At 37.9% G+C, this 13,578-nt stretch overlaps 1 protein-coding gene across 1 annotated transcript in view; it reads left to right on the forward strand.

The window, feature by feature from the left end:
• Positions 1-13,578, forward strand: part of LOC145539547 (uncharacterized) — a 257,807-nt gene that overhangs the window by 205,227 nt on the left and 39,002 nt on the right. The window lies entirely within an intron of this gene.

Raw genomic sequence — 13,578 nt, forward strand, 5'->3', positions numbered from 1 at the left:
TATCTCTCAGTCCCTCTGGGCTGAGGCCTCCTTATGAAAATGCATCCTAGCATCATCTTACCTTATAAGTGAATAATGGCATAGATCTAGGATTGTACCAGTTGTATAATTTTAATGATACAAACTGATATGGTATAGCTGTTGTGCAATGTAGGTAATTTGATGAAATCTAATCATATACTCAGTTCTTAATGTATAGTGCTCTCCTAATCTTTGACCTTGTGATTTCCCTCTTGATACACAATATCATTTAGTTTGACTAGATGAATACTTTAAGCTAAATCTGGTATTTCTTTCCATCCCTTGAAAGTCTTACACATTCATGAAAATCATGTGAACATTTCTCGTCATATTTGCAGCCTTAAGGGCTTCTTGAATATTTGTTCTTCCAGTTTTATAACCAAGGTCTGTAACACTTGCTAGCACAAAATTGACCAGAAGCCCTAGTTACCTAGAACTAGTTTCTCTTCATTTGACTTAGAACAATATAATTTCAACTTTGGAAGCACCTCAAAAAACATTTACTTCAATAAAAGATTCTGATACCCTCTCCAGAGACCCAGATCTGGAACACAAGATGATATTGCTATCCCTACAGATCATCTTGGAGGCTGCTGGTTCTGTAATCTTACTTTTCTGTTCTTCCTTATGACAGTGGCCCCTTCCGTGTTATCACTTTGTCTCTAGCTCTTCTCTGCATCTACACTCCATTTGATCTTGCTGATCATACTTCTAGCATACATAGCTTTCTTTTATACTCTTGACTGCTCTTCTTCCCACCATATTCTCTATATCTTTAATACTTGATGATTATTGTTGTTTAATTTTTTTTAATGTATAGATCTTTATAGGTAGATTAAGAGAATCTCCCTGGTAATAATCATGATGGTCTTATTAGCCAAAATAACATCACACTTTCTCCAATTTCAAAAACATTTTCCCCTATGATCCTAAATTCACTACAAGATCAGATTAATCTGCAATTACCATCAATTTCTTTGATGATTATAAATGAATTCATGTTAAAATATTATTTGTTGAGACTAAGGAGTATGGAAATTTGTAATCATCTGTCATGAGTATTTAGACTTCTTTAAATGTCCAAGGTTAAACAGTAGTATAGATTAACACAAAATCATTGAGACAGCCTTATAAATTAAAAAAAAAAGGTTAGGATGTATTTATTTTACATTATTTTGGTATTTACATGTGTTATTTTAGATTAAAATCTAAGTCTGTCATTTTAAAGTGAGTCGTCTAATAATATTTTCATATTTGTAACTGCCGTTTTGAGATAATGTGAAGTTTAGTGCAAAGTCATTATTTTTTAAAGGAAGAATTTGTTAACCTGTCAGCATTGAAAATCATTAGTGGTGATTAAATATGAGAAAAATGGAAATAAATATTTCAATTGAAGTCCTGATTAAAACATGACTGTGGCAAAGGTGGCAGATGAAAATATATTCTTCGTTTATTTGTGCAGTATTTAGTAATCATCTTTTCAGGACTCTTCTTTATCTCTCAGAAATTGTAACGATATCCTAATTTATTTTTTTATTATTATTTTTTTAAATTTTAAATTAGTTTATTTATCTATTTTTAAACTTTACAATATTGTATTTGTTTTGCCATACATTGACATGAATCCACCATGGGTATACATGTTTTCCCTTTCCAGAACCCCCGTCCCACCTCCCTCCCCATCCCAACCCTCTGGGTCATCCCGGTGCACCAGCCCCGAGTGCCCTGTATCATGCATCGAATCTGGACAGGCGATTCGTTTCACATATGATAATTTACATGCTTCAACGCCATAAAATCAGATGGTTATTGCTTTAAAGGGTAATTGCTCAACAGGGGTTGAAATATTACAAGACTAATATTTTTTCATGCTAGCACAGGTCAAGTCAGCTCTTAAAATGAAGTGTATATGTATATTTATGGATGTTTGCCCCATTTTCTGGGTTACCTTTGAGATACTGCCATTTACCCAATGAAAGTGAAGGTGAAAGTCACTCAGTTGTGTCCGACTCTCTGCGACCCCATGGACTGTACAGTCCTTGGAATTCCCCAGGCCAGAATAGTGGAGTAGGTAGCCTTTCCTTTCTCCAGGGGATCTTCCCAACCCAGGGATTGAACCCAGGTCTCCCACATTGCAGGCGGATTCTTTACCAGCTGAGCCACAAGAGAATCCCAAGAATACTGGAGTGGGTAGCCTATCCCTTCTCCAGCAGATCTTCCCGAGCCTGGAATCAAACTGGGGTCTCCTGCATTGCAGGCAGATTCTTTACCAATTGAGCTATAAAGGAATCCCTATTACCCAATAGAGTTTGCTTATTCTAAATTTCTGGGTATCCCAAATGTAAAGACACATATCTAGAGCCTGCTGTATGTTTTGCACTATAGCAAGTTGCAAGGAGAGATGTAGCCAGCGCCTTTCCCCCCACCCTATCCTCCTTCCTGTCAGGAGTTTATCCAGAGGGTGAATAGTTCAGCAACAAAAACAACAAAGCAAGTAACATATGAAGCAAATGGAAGCATAGACTCTTCCCTGTAGAAGTTTAAAGGAAACAACAGTGGAGTCTGAGTAGACTGGCTAGGAGAGCTCTGTGCTGGATCTGAGATTTGAACTGAAGCTTGAAGAATTTGACAGCTTTAATTAAGTAGTTGGGAGAGAATAAAAGTGGTGAGAAAAATGGGATTTGTATGAGCAATTTAAAAATCACTAATTTGAAAATTTTACACAAAATTTTATGAGACTTGAAAAACATTTAAGAATAAGTAACACATGTGTATGCTGTGAAAGTGCTGCACTCAGTATGCCAGCAAATTTGGAAAAGTCGGTGGTGGACACAGGACTGGAAAAGGTCAGTTTTCATTCCAATTCCAAAGAAGTGCAATGCCAAAGAATATTCAAACTACCAGACAATTGCACCCATTTCATATCTAGCAAAGTAATGTTCAAAATCCTTCAAGCTAGGCTTCAACAGTATGTGAACCGAGAACTTCCAGACATACAAGCTAGATTTAGAAAATGCAGAGGAACCAGAGATCAAATTGCCAACATCCATTGGATCATAGTAAAAAGTGAAGAATTCCAGAAAGATGTCTACTTCTGCTTCATTGACTACGCAAAAGCCTTTGACTGTATAGGCCACAACAAACTGGAAAATTCTTCAAGAGATGGCAATACCAGACCGCCTTACTTGCCTCCTATGAAACCTGTATGCAAGTCAAGAAGTAACAGTTAGAACTGGACATGGAAGAATGGACTGGTTCAAAATTGGGAAAGGAGTACGTCAAGATTGTATATTTTCACCCTGCTTATTTAACTTATATGCAGAGTACATCATGCGAAATGCTGGGGTGGATGAAGCACAAGCTGCAGTCAAGATTATTGGGAGAGATATCAATAACCTCAGATAGGCAGATGACACCATCCTTATTGCAGAAAGTGAAGAGGAACTAAAGAGTCTCTTGATGAAAGTGAAAGAGGAGAGTGAAAAAGCTGGCTTAAAACTCAGTGTTCAGAAAACTAAGATCATCACATCCAGTCCCATCACTTCATTGCAAATAGATGGAAACAATGGAAACAGTGACAGATTTTATTTTCTTGGGCTCCAAAATCACTGCAGATGGTGGCTGCAGCCATGAAATTAAAAGATGCTTGCTCCTTGGAAGAAAAGCGATGAAAAACCTTGACAGTGTATTTAAAAGCAGAAACTTTGCTGGCAAAGTCCGTATAGTCATAGCTATGGTTTTTCCAGTAGTCATGTATGGATGTGAGAACTGGACAATAAAATAGGCTGAGTGCAATGAATTGGTGCCTTCAAACTGTAGAGCTGGAGATGACTCTTGAGAGTCCCTTGGATAGCAAGGAGTCAAATCAGTCAATCCTAAAGGAAATCAACCCTGAGTATTCATTGGCAGGACTAAGCCGAAGCTGAAGCTGAAGCTCTAATACTTTGGCCATCTGATGCAAAGAACCGGCTCATTGGAAAAGACCCTGATGCTGGGAAAGACTGAAGGCAGGAGGAGAAGAAGATAACAGAGGATAAGATGGTTGGATGACATCACTAACTCAATGGACATGAATTTGAGTAAACTTCTGGAAATGGTGAAAGATAGGGAGGCCTGGCATGCTGCAGCTATGGAGACACAAAGAGTTGGACACAACTGAGCAACTGAACAACAATAACAAAATATATAAATAAATAATGGTATGTGCACAGTGACGTGGATATCCCTCTCTCCGAGACAATCACTAGTACCATCTTCCTTCCAGGATAAATAGTCTGTGTACACTAAAATGTGTGTGTCTGTCTATCAAGTTGTCTCTCTTTTCCTGGACCTGACTTTCTCTACATTGAGATATTGAGATATGTTACTCTTAGTATAGCTCATCTCTTTATATGAAATAACCTACTTTAAGTACTTTATCTACTCACCTACTGATGGATGTTTAACTTAGTTTTAATCTTAACTTTTATAAATACTGCTGCTGTAAATATCTTGGACATTTATCTTTGCACCTATGTGTCAATGTGTCTGTAATACATTCCTAGAAATTTAATTCTGGCAGCAAAATATGGGTACATTGTCAGTGTATAGCTATTACCCTATTTCCCTCACAGACCATCTTCCATTTGGTCCCATATTTTCCTATCAGCAATATATGGTAGTTCCTGCTTCCCCATAGCCCCATAGTCATAGAGCATGGTCAAACTTTTTGATATTTGCCAACATGAAAGATGAAAAATGTATGCCCTTGGCATTTCTTAGTTTTGTAGCTCAGTCGGTAAAGAATTCCCCTGCAATATAGGAGACCCCAGTTTGATCCCTGGGTCAGGGAAGATTCCCTGGAGAAGGGAATGGCAACCCACTCCAGTATTCTCGCCTTGGAAATCCCAAGGACAGAGGAGCCTGGTGGGCTACAGCCCATGGGGTTGCAAAGAGTTGGACACAACTTAGTGACTAAACTACCACCACAGTTTTATAAGGATTTAAGTAATATAAATAGCATAGTTCCTCATTGACTATTTAAAATAGGATATTTTAAAAAGATTCGTTATGAATTTTTTATGAGAAAGAGTATTCATTGAATCAAGTTTCAGTAATATAAAAAAGCTAGACCAAGGGTGAACTGAATCATGTGGGGTATGTGGACTACAAATTACCCCTACCAGTTTCTGGCTTTCATGGTTTAAACTCATTAAAGTCAGAAAGAGGGATGCAGTGCTTCAATCTCAGCCTGGTGCTGGCTGGGCTCTCACTGCTTGAATGAATGACCCAGTGAGTGAACAGAAATCTTAACCATTAGAAAGATGAGGTTTTTCAACTTGAAAAGACAAACCTCCTGATCCATTTTTATCCTCTAGTCATGTCATTTTTTAAATTCTCTTCACCCAAAGACTAGTGAAGGAAGGATCAAAGAATGTGCATTTTATCACCCTTGGGCTCCTGAAGTCACAAATAATGTAATTTATAGATAAAACAGCTCTGGGTTTCTTTGTGTAATTTAACCTTCTTTATATCCATACCTGCTATGAGGCATTTTGTAACTTAATAAAGCTGTAGGGTTTATCTTTTTAGTAAGAAAACAAAACTGCTTACAAGGGAAAAAAATCCAGCTGATTCAAACATTCTTAGCATTTTTCATGTGGTCTGCTGTATTGAAGGGAGTACTGTCCCCCAAGTAAAGGAGGATGCAGATGGGATTTTAGGATACATTTCTGTGATGGTAACAGCAGTGTGGACCTCAGCCATAATAAAAGAACCAGACAATTACTGGGGGAGGAACTCTTCTGTTTTTGTTTAAGTACCATCAAGTGAGTCCAAGATTCACAGCAAAGGAAGAAAAGAAAAAAAAAAAAAACACACAACAGCCAAACAGTTGGTTATTGGTGTGTGGTATTCACAAGTATAAGGCGAAGTGAGAGGACATTTCTTGGCACGACTGTCATATTCCTAAAGAAACTACAAATGTGTTTACAAATGAAGAACACACTCTTCCATGGCAGCCCAGTCCCAAGGAAGTGGCTCTCACGTTGCTCGCTCACAAATGGAAGGGACCCGCCCGGAGCTCTGCCTGCTGTGGCAGATGAAAGAATCCTCACTAATAGGCAAAACTTCAGTCACCTGTTTCTGCAGAAAAGCCTCAGCTTTATTTTTGCCCTGAGTACAGTGATCTCCTGATTTAGCCTTGTGGGGAAAGCCTTCAGGATTCTATGACAACCCTGTATTTCCTTTCCCAAAGGAACATCTCCTTTGCCAAAGCCATATTTTAGCCTAGAAAGTCATGCGACTTCCTCTCCAGTCTCACTTTTAGGAGTACTCTAGAGACTATGGGTGTTATTCTTCAAGCTATTTATAGAAAAGAGAGTTAAATGAAAGCTGGGTTCTGTGTGATATGGAGGTTATTTTTAGAACCTTCAGCACTTTCTAAAACTGCTGGCTTCTATGAGCAGGATGTGAAATCACTAGGTTTCTTTCTTTACAGGACCACAGCACAGTAAAAAGAGAAAGAAAGAAAATTTATATTCCCTCATATCTCGAAATCTGTGAATTTGCTCACTGTCCGTATAGTTGGACATATCTTTTATTTTCTGCACAAGCCTGGATTGAGTTTAGTATCTCTATTGGTTCACCGATTTGAAGAGTGGTGCACACTTGTGAAGAATGCTGTGTGTGTGTTAGTAGCTCAGTTGTATCTGACTCTTTGTGACTCCATCGACTGTAGCTTGCCCGGTTTCTGTCCATGGAATTCTCCAGACAAGAATACTGGAATGGATTGCCATTCCATTCTCCAGGGGAATCTTCCCAACCCAGGGATAGAACTTGGGTGTCCCACATTGCAGGCATACTCTTTACCATTTGAGCCACCAGGAAAGCCAGATGGTAAAGAGTTTAGTATCTCAGTTGGTTCACTGATTAGAAGAGTGTGCACACTTGTGAAAAATGTTGACAATGTAGAAAACAACTGATCAGAAAATGAAAATCCCCCTTTACTCCTGATACGACAAAATTCTCCTCAATGACATGTTTGGAGGAGACCATGGCTGGGTTTTTTTTTTTGCATATTCTGATTACATGGAAAAGTGTACACACATATATGCTTGTGTTTGAACCTAAGATAATACTATATATTCTTTCTTGAAGCTTTGCTTTTTCCCATTTGCCAGTATATTTTGATTGTCACTGCATGCCAATACATGTAGAATTACTAACTTCTTAATTATCCAATGTTCTGTTATGATTGTGGTATACTTTAGCAAAGCAGTTACCTTTTGATGTATTGTTGTTATTGTTTAGCCAATAAGTCGTGTCAGACTCTTTGCGACCCAATGGATGTAGCCTACCAGGCCCCTCTGTCCATGGGATTTCCCAGGCAAGAATATTGGAGTGGGTTGCCATTTCCTTCTCCAATCTTTTGATGTATATTTATTTTATTTCCATTTTTTCACTACTAGAGGCTGCTGCAATAAGTATCCTTGTATGCTATAAGAATGAATACTCATACAAATACTTCTATAAGGTTTGGAGTGAAATTTCAGTATACACAATAAGAAACAACTGCAGATTTTTTGCGTTTTAAATAAAAGAAAAAAACCACTTTGTTTTAATCTTCCATGATCTATATGTGACAGTAGATCAGGCCAAAGACATGCCACAGTCTTAGAGTACATCCTTCATTTTTTTAAACTTCTCTAAGAATTAGAGACCCCAATGACATTGACAGCTACAATAAAATTTTTAACTTTTTAAAACTTTAAAGATTTTTTAAAAAAATTTTTAAAGAAGATTTTTAAATGAGCAACTGGCACTTAATGACAGGCTTTTCAAAGGTACTGTTGTTTTAGGAAACCAAGTAGAGACTAAAGCCAGTGGCTGCATTGGTGACAGGGTCCACTAACTCTCCATTCTGGGTGCCATGATGCAGGAGTTTGCTTAACCTCCTGAGTCTGGGGGACATTCTAAGTTGTCCTTTGTGTACCTTTGTGAAGCTCCCACCATGGCTTCCCTTTGCCTTGCTATCAGCACATCTCTATCTCACCATATTATGCTTTGTCTTAACTGACAGTGTTTAGGATTAATTTGATAAATGGATTCCTAATGTGCTTCCAGATGGAGCTAGAGGAGCAATGTAACCCAGTTGTAATAACCATGTTTTAGAAAGATAAACCCATTTGTAACACCACCCTTATGGCAGAAAGTGAAGAAGAACTAAAGAGCCTCTTGATGAAAGTGAAAGAGGAGAGTGAAAAAGTTGGCTTAAGGCTCAACATTCAGAAAACTAAGATCATGGCATTCGGTCCCATCACTTCATGGCAAATAGATGGGGAAACAGTGGAAAGAGTGGCTGACTTTAGTTTTGGGAGCTCCAAAATCACTGCAGATGGTGATTGCAGCCATGAAATTAAAAGACGCTTACTCCTTGGAAGGAAAGTTGTGACCAACCTAGACAGCATATTAAAAAGCAGAGACATTACTTTGCCAACAAAGGTCCATCTAGTCAAGGCTATGGTTTTTCCAGTGGTCATGTATGGATGTGAGAGTTGGACTACAAAGAAAGCTGAGTGCCGAAGAATTGATGCTTTTGAACTGTGGTGTTGGAGAAGACTCTTGAGAGTCCTTTGGACTGCAAGGAGATCCAACCAGTCCATCCTAAAGGAGATTAGTCCTGAGTGTCTATTGGAAGGACTGGTGTTGAAGCTGAAACTCCAATACTTTGGCCGCTTGATGCAAAGAGCTGACTCATTTGAAAAGATGCTAATGCTGGGAAAGATTGAGGGCAGGAAGAGAAGGGGATGACAGAGGATGAGATGGTTGGATGGCATCACTGACTCAATGGACATGAGTTTGAGTAAGCTCCAGGATTTGGTGATGGACAGGGAAGCCTGGTGTGCTACAGTTCATGGGGTCGCAAAGGGTCGGACATGACTGAGCGACTGAACTGAAATGAACTGAAGCCAAAAGGAGAATTCGTCTGAAGGATCCAGATGGACCTCATGGCCATAAAACACATTGGGACTTCAAAAGAGATTAGAACCATGCAAAACCATGCATAACTGAGGTCACTCCATCTCCTCAGGACCAAGCTGTTTCTCCTCTCTCCTTCTCTGTGCTCATCTCCTTCTTTCTTTGGATGATCCATAGTCGCAGCCCACCAATCAGAAATAAGCTACCCAGGCCATCTTTACATCATTGCCTGGTTCAGCTACTTTAAAAGAAAACAGTTTTGAAGTCCTGATTCCAAATTCCTGGGACAGACTATTTCACAAGTTGGCTTAGTCATGTGTTCACCTCGGGATCGTCAGGGAACTGAGGTAAAGGAGCATCAGTGAGCCTGGAGGATTTTTCTTACCATTCATGTTCTCCTTCTTGGGTGTTACTGTCTCAGCAAGCACTTTCCCACCCACCCAAAATGTGCCTCTTGCCCAAGACTTTCCCTCTCATGATTATTTCATGGCACTTGGTCTTCAGCTACTTGTTTTTTGTTGTTTTGCTCCCATTAAAATGTTAGCTTTGTGGCATAAGGGAAATATTCATTTTATTAATTCCTATAATCCCAGGGCCTAAAATAGTGCTTTGCTTAGTAGACATTCAATATATACATGTTGAATGAATACACAGATGGGCAGACATAAGAGATGCTCCTGTATCTTGCAGAGGCTGTCTTATGAGTATTTTTAATGACTAATGAAACTGTACGTTTCAGGCTTCTCTGGGAGTTGTTTTTTCCTATATGTGTATTTGATTCTTTCTCTTATTTGTTAAATCATATCTTTTACTACTTTCTGTTTTAAATAGGATTTGCCAGCTTTAAATTGCTTATGGTTTTATTAATTTAATTTTCACAGCAACTACCCTGGGTAAGGAAGTCAAGAATCATTTTATTTGGTGGAAGCATTAACTGGTATACTGGAGAATATTGTAGTTTGTTCTAAGCCAAAAACCTAGTAGATTATGGATCTCACTATAGAACCCAGGCCTTCTGGTTCCTATGCTTGGGTTAATTTCAGTAATCTCTAGCTCCTATTATTTATTTGGCATTAAGAAGGAACTTTCAGTTCAGACCCCAAAATGCTATTTCTTAATAAGATATAGCAAGGGATCATGTTTAAAAAAACCTTAATGGTATCATGGCATATACCTTAAAATTCCTGTGGAGTCATTTTTCTATATATGAAATTTCTAATGGAGCCATATTTTCATAAACCTCTATTTTAATGTGATGTCAGTCTCATTGAGACGTTTCGGTTGTGAAGGGTTCATTTCTTGTTTGTATTGGTGGCCTGTTTTATGTTCGCCTTGGTTATGGATCTCTGAAGATGTAATACCAGAGAACAAATGCTATGACACTGGCATCCTTCTGCATTTAGCTGTTGCCACTACTCATTCACTTATGTTAACAGAGAGATTACAGGGTGTTGTGTAAAAGAGGCTTCATGGATACAAACTGGGTTGGTTAAATGTGTAAAACCAATAATAATAAACACTGAATTGAAATGTGTATGCAAAATGTATCTATTAGAAATTGTTTCAGTAACTAAAATACAGAGATTATCATTTTAAACATACTACTCTTTTTTGAGAAGGTGTAAAAATAGGAGGTCAAGCCAGTCAATTCTAAAGGAAATCAACCCTGAATATTCATTGAAAGGACTAATGCTGAAGCTGAAGCTCCAGTACTTTGGCCAGCTGATGTAAAGAGCCAGCTCATTGGAAAAGACCCTGATGCTGGGAAAGATTGAAGGCAGGAGGAGAAGGGGGTGACAGAGAAAGAGATGGTTGGATGGCATCACCGACTCAGTGGACATGAGTTTGAGCAAACTCCGGGAGATGGTGAAGGACAGGGAAGCCTGACGTGCTGCATGCAGTCCATGGAGTAGCAAAGAGCCGGACATGACTGAGCAACTGAAAAACAAAATAATAGTTATAATGCACTATAGGTCTCATGAGCAGTAAATATACGTTTACTACTTTCTATATGGAGGAGATGGTCTTTGTCTTTGGAAGTTTTAAATGTAGAAGAAAAATTACATTAAAAAAATAACTGCGTACATAACAGCGTATGTTAAATGTATATGAACATTCCTTTGTATCTGCCCCAATGTCTAGCAGATTTCATAGCATGTAGAATGAACTGTGGATATTTTGTTAAGTGATTAAGTAAATGAATGGCTAAATAATTGAACAAACTTCAAGCAGAGTGATTAAAGCAAAATTTTAAGAGACAATGTGGAGGCCAGAAGATGAGTATTCCAGGCATAGGGAATTAACATGAGTAATGATTTCCTCTTCCAAGGAAACAATAGATTGATTGTTTGTTCCAACAAACATTACCATGAGGAGCTGGTTGTTAAGAATCATGTACACTAGGTTACAGGACAAGTCCAGTGTACAAGACTTTTCTTAAATGGTAGATAGTAGGTTGTTTTTAATTGGAATTCTATAAATTTCCCTTTATCTGTTATTCTTATTCACCACAGAACCTTTTCTTTGCCCTATTCAATTTCATTCATCGTCCTGAAATATCTACTCTACTTTTAAAACCAACTGTCAAAGGACATGTGACAGAACTGAAATATGAAGCCTTGATTAGCCACATGGTTAAAGAATAACACAAAATTAAGTATAACCATGTTTGACCTGCTTAGAGCGAAATGGCATTTCTCTGAAAGTGGTTTTGATGAGCTTAGAGTCCTTACTGTTATTTAAAAAAGAGTTTAGAATATATTCATTTTGCTATTACATTTTAAATTTATTCCTTCGTAAGAATGACTCATCATGAATCACACATTATAAGTGCATCTTAGTCATTGTACACAAATGAAATTGTGACATGAAAGAAAATGAAATGTCACCTTGCTTGTTCCATGATGTTAAGTGTGGCTTACAATTCATATTTTATTTGAGATTATATTAATATGGCTAATGAAATTACAAAATTTCATCATATTTTAAAGAAATCAAATATGAAAATGTTTACTTCTATATGTAATGATTTCAATCATATTTATTTCATTTGAGCAATAGTTTATTTTCATAATATAGAAAGTTGTAAATACAGTTTGTAAATTTCAAAAGCAAACTTCTTTTGACCAATGACAATGATATATATATATGATAATTATATATATATTGGAATATACATTATTGGAATTGTATATATGTGTATTAAGATTGACTGATTAATCTGGTGGTTTATATCACAGAAACTTTACTCAGCACCATCACTTATTCTATTTTTTAGTGCCTGAGAGAGATACCCACGTGGCAGTTTGTTGTTGTTGTTGTTGAGTCACTAAGTCATGTCAGACTCTTTTCAACCCCATGGACTGCAGACACCCAGGCTTCCCTGTCCTTCACCATCTCCCAGAGTTTGCTCAAACTCATGTCTGTTGAGCTGGTGATGCCATTTAACCATCTCATCCTCTGTCGTCCATTTCTCCTCCCTCCTTCAATCTTTCCCAGCATCAGGGATTTTTCCAATGAGCCGACTCTTTGCATCAGGTGGCCAAAGTATTAGAGATTCAGCTTCAGCTTAGTCCTTCCAAAGAATATTCAGGATTGATTTCCTTTAAGATTGACTGGTTTGATCTCCTTGCAGTCTAAGGGACTCTCAGGAATCTTCTCCAGCACCACAGTTTGAAAACATCAATTCTTTGGTGCTCAGCCTTCTTATGGTCCAAATCTCATATCTCTGGGTGACTACTGGAAAAACCATAGCTTTGACTATACGGAACTTTGTTGGCAAAGTGATGTCTCTGCTTTTTAATATGCTGTCTAGGTTTGTCATTTCTTCCAAGGAGCAAGCATCTTTTAATTTCAAGGCTGCAGTCACCATCCGCAGTGATTTTGGAGCCCCCGAAAAATAAAGTCTGTCACTGTTTCCATTGTTTCCCCCTCAATTTGCCATGAAGTGATGGGACTGGATGCCATGATCTTCGTTTTTTTGAATGTTGAGTTTTAAGTCAGCTTTTTCACTTTCCTCTTTCACCTTCATCAACAGGCTTTTTAGTTCCTCTTCACATTCTGCCATTTGATTGGTGTCATCTGCATTTCTGAGGTTGTTGATTATTCTCCTAGCAATCTTGATTCCAGCTTGTGGTTCCTCCAGTCTGGCATTTCTCATGATATGCCCTGCATGTAAGTTATATAAGCAGTGACATTATACAGCCTTGACCTACTCCTTTCCCAAGTTTGAAAGAGTATGTTTTTCCATGTCCAGTTCTTACTGTTGCTTTTTGACCTGCATACAGGTTTCTCAGGGCACAGGTAAGGTGGTCTGGTATTCCCATCTCTTGAAGAATTTTCCACAGTTTGTTGTGATCCACACAGTCAAAGGCAATTTAAGATTCTCAATTGAGGATGATCTCCATTGTTCTCTTTAAAAGTACTTTTATATCATAATCTTAATTAGTATATTCAAGAGATACATGGAAAATCTAAAACTGCATTTGCATTACATTTAATTGCCGAATTGTTTAACATGTCTCTTTAAAATTTTTCCCCAAATCTTACATCAATGCTTAAAAAAGCAGAACCTCTATGACAATGGTGTTTTGGAAAATA

The sequence above is a fragment of the Giraffa tippelskirchi genome, chromosome 2 (assembly GCF_054371585.1).
Source record: "Giraffa tippelskirchi isolate mGirTip1 chromosome 2, T2T-mGirTip1v1.2.pri, whole genome shotgun sequence".
NCBI lineage: Eukaryota > Metazoa > Chordata > Mammalia > Artiodactyla > Giraffidae > Giraffa > Giraffa tippelskirchi.